This window comes from Terrapene carolina, unplaced genomic scaffold (genome assembly GCF_002925995.2).
Source record: "Terrapene carolina triunguis isolate 2854851 unplaced genomic scaffold, T_m_triunguis-2.0 Scaffold69, whole genome shotgun sequence".
In the NCBI taxonomy this organism is placed as follows: Eukaryota; Metazoa; Chordata; order Testudines; family Emydidae; genus Terrapene; species Terrapene triunguis.
This window is the reverse complement of record NW_020664420.1, coordinates 19,041,895-19,046,408: the sequence shown is the minus strand read 5'-3', so window position 1 is coordinate 19,046,408 and position 4,514 is coordinate 19,041,895.

Here is a 4,514-nt window from a genome sequence, read left to right as displayed (position 1 = left end):
TGGCTGGATCTGATCCCTCACATCTCACGCACGCTGTGCTCTCTCTATATGGCAGGAGTTGCAAGTGGCCATCTTTTCCCTTCCCCATCTTTTTCAGGTGTCTTCTGAAGAGAGCTGCAGTTAGCTCCTCACTAAGGCCGAACAGAAACTAACACCAGCAACCATCATCATTTTTTTGTGGGAGAAAACATTTTTGATTCATCTGTCTGCCTGTCAACCAACCACCTATGGACAGAGTAGAAACTATTAGTATGAATTATGGAAGAGATTTCAGCAGGAAGAAAAAAAAAATCAAACAGTATCAAAAATGAAAGAAAATACATCTGGCAAACATGGGGGGGAAGGTAGGAAATTAAATATAGAATTGAAAGATTAAAAGTAAAAAGAAATGAAAAAAATGATGTTAGAAAAAAATGGCCAAGCAGACTGGAATTTTTAAAAAGACCAAAGTGACATTTTTGAAAATCCTATCTTAGATGCCTGAAGTTTGGCTCTTAAGTCCATATTTAGGGACCTAATTAACTTTATTTTCAAAATTCTTAAATCAATGACAGCTACTGGAGGCTCAGCAATTTTGAAAATCAAGTCACTCATTAGGCCCCTAAATGGATTTAGGCCCCTAACTTTACACCATTTTTGAAAATCATGGCCAATAATTTTTTTAAAAAGGTATTGAAAACTTTGACTGAAGCAACAAAAGAAACTGAAAATGAAGAAAAAGGTAAATGAAGACATACAATAGAAGGAATAAAGTGGAAAGAGGGAAGAACAAAAGAAAGACATAAGTAAAAGGTTATTTTGAAAAGCTATTTACATTGTTTTATGTGAAAGCCTCACTGTAGTCACATTTTACCTTTATCAAGGGAGATATAAGTAAAATTGTACTTACCTGTAATTGGTTTTCTTCAGATAGATCTCCTCATTTCTACACTTCAGAACAAGTCTGCGCTTTGGCCAGAGCTCTTGCTGTGTTATTTGAACAATGGCCTCCTGAAAATGTCAAATTATCTAAATAGACATCCTAAGTATGAAGGGCTGAGATCCACTTCTAAATACTGCTAACGCAAACTAAAAGGAACAGAAGACAAGTGCACATTTATGGGGAATATACAGAAGGTAAGTAACAATTTCTGCATACTCTCTCCTCCAAAATATACCCATGTCTTCTGAAGGCTAAAGAGAACATTTTCAGATATTAGGCCAAACTAATTTTAAAAAGCAGACTGTAAACCTCTTCTACCAGTCCAGGAATCATCCCTTGCCTTGGAATTAATCTTGTACAAACTGAACTCTAACCTACTATTTGCCCTGGCTCAGATAAGTGATGGGAACAAGCAGCATCAGCAGCTACCCTCAACTCCAACAGAATGCATATGCTTCTTGAAGCTACATACCATAACTTTAATATCAATAATTCATTTAGACAGACATTGTTTGGGATTAATCTAACATTTTTCCAATGTCTAAATGTCACAAAAGCATATGCAACTTGTAGAAATTCTTCCTCAAATCTAAGATTTATGGATTACTTACATCCAATATGGCTAAAATAAAAACAACCCTGGAGAAATTAACATAAGGAAAAAAACAGGAGATATAGAGTTGACTAGCTTCAGATGACTTTTTTTTTTTCCAAATAAGCTAATAAATTTCAAATATACTGGGTGTCCAGTACCTGTAGTGTATAAAACCATATGACTGAACTCAAAATAATTAAAAGGAAAGTTCAGTAGATATTTATGGAGAGACTAAACCAACCCTTGTGAACGAGAAACATTTTTGAAGTAGCCAAATATGTGCACCTATCCAAAAATACTGGAAAGGAAACTTGTGTACACCATGAAACACCATTTAAAGAATTAGGCCTTTTGAGCACATGGGTCTCTCATCTTCAACCAAAAAAGTGAAGATAGGGAAGTCTGTCTTCCTTGCAGCTGAGATACTAGTAGCATTCAAGCCGTTAGCTGGAGAAAACTAGGTAGATGAAATGCTGCAGATAACGAAATGAAGGCTGAAAACTGGGACTCAATTACAATTTTGCCCTGATTAATTTATCTCAATTTCAAGTATGAGGGATATTGGGGGGAAAGGGGGACACCTTTCGAGGCAGCACAAAACTTTCAAATAAAGGATTTTTCTTCTTTCAGGTAGTGTAGGTAATTTTTTTGTTGGTTGGTTGGTTGATAAATCCATGAAGTGCATGAAGATCAATGGATATGACTGTCTCTGTGTGAGTGCGTGCAAGAAGAGAATAATTTAAGGCTCAGTTTCTTAGAAGGGTCCAAATTGAACTTCTTGAAACATTCTTTTAAAAATAAAATATGAAAATGCTATGAATTTTTATATAACAATGACACTAATATTTAGTCAAGGAACCATGACAAAATGAAAAGAGTCACTATTTACAATAAATTCACTTACCCACTACAACACAGTACTTTAAAGAATATAAACTGATAATTTCACAGAAGGTTAAGAAAACAGTTTTATGAATTGGTTGTGGCCCTTCAGTGAGCAGAAGCAAACAGATTTAAGGCTTTTGTCTTGAGCCCTTACTATTTCTAGCATATGACTCAGGTTGCTGCATGAACAAGGGCTCAGGGCTCTTTTTTGAACTCAACTCCTCTAAGGTATCTGGGGCTAAGGCATAAAAGCTCTCTCTGAAGTAGAGACAGATCCATCCAGCAAAATGGAACATCAAAATCTGAATTTAAGCAGCGCATCCTCATATTAGTGCTTAGATGAATTATACCCACACACAAAGACCATTTTAATGCTACAATATGCTTCATATTTTGGCTTAATATCCAATACAATGCATGGATTCTGCATTAGTGCAGATAGCCTAACTTTGACATTAGATGCTTGATTGTGGGTCAGATGCTAGATTTTTAAACAGCCCCACTCCCTAGAATAGTAACATGCTGAATAATGCCTACATTTGAAATGTATACATATTGGAGTGGTTAATGAGAGCAATTGCGATATTCAAAAATATAAAATGGCATTGAAGAATCACTATAAAAATATTTCTCTCCCACTATGCAGTTTATAATTTTGTCAGAAAACCTACCGTGTTCTTGGAGAGCCGTAGTTAACTAAAAGACTCAAAAATGCTTATTTCTGTAATTTCAGTGGTAGAGTTGAAGATTTAAAAACAACCACCTCTCCCTTAAAATGGGGGAGTTTCCCCCTATCCAAATCTAATAATGAATGTGCAACAGGTCAAATTTGGATTTTTTTAAAAGTTTGGCAGTCCCCCTTTCTATTCAGGCTACCATAACAAATTCTCATGTACAGAATATGTTACCAAAAAGAAGAAAAATAGAGCATATTTCCTATCAAAAAGATCAAGAAATCCACTAACTTGTATGCACACATGTAGAAATCCAAAGACATATAATGGAAAAATACTGCAAATCTAAATCAAAGCCAAGTAGTAAAACAACTTTGATTCTGTATATGGGATCAACTACTGTATTACAGCACACTTTTTTTTTTAAAAACACCAAATATTTTAGTGGATACTATTGCTAGCAATGTGGTGCATGATTAGAAGTCCTCACTTCCTAATAATGTTAAGAGGTGGTGTAATAACTGATTGCAGCTGCAGCCTCCATTATTGTTTTATATATAATTGATGGTCATAAGCTTAATTTCCACACTACACCATGCAGATTTTATTTCCATTTTTTTTTGTCACATTAAGTACTTTAAACATTTGTAATAGAAAAGACATCACTAGATATTCCATGGATCAATATTTGCATGGAAGGAGGAAATTCAACTAGCAATAATATTATTGAAAATATTCAAATAATTTATATGAATTTAATATAGCCAACACATTCAAACAAAGGGCATATAGGCCCTTTCACATATCACACATTTCACAAATAGCCCAGTGTTCTCTCTTGTGTTAGATTTCTTGTTTCTGCTCTGTGTGTAAAAATTAATAAAGAGTAAAAATAGATTAAAACAATTTTATAATAAAAACTCATTGCCCTTGAGTGACTTTTAGTAAAACAGTATGTCAAAGGGCCAAACTCGTGTTTCCCTGTGAACTTACAGTGTGTGTAGTAGTATTAGCTATTAAAAATAGAACACTTCAACCTTAGATTTCACAAAATATGAGAAGGCTAAAAGACTGGTGTGATTAATAACATTTTACTCTAAATTGTTTACATGAACACTTCTTATTGATAGTTTTCCTACTGAATTGTTGTTAGTAATGCTGTCTAGCAGCTAATATACCTAAAGAGATTTGTACCGAACTGATGTGATCTCATTAAATCCTTTATGCCAGGAATTGGAAATTCCCATTATGGAAACAGCTCCTGGCACTGAGGGATTTACCACGGTATCAATAAAGCATCAGGCAGAACTGTGGGAGTCACTTTTTATATATATATTAAAAAAAATAATTGTTCATGTTATTTTCTCCATTATGCAACAAGCCACTTCTGGGGCAAAACTAGTTGTTAAAGTGGAAAAACATTATATAAAATATTTAC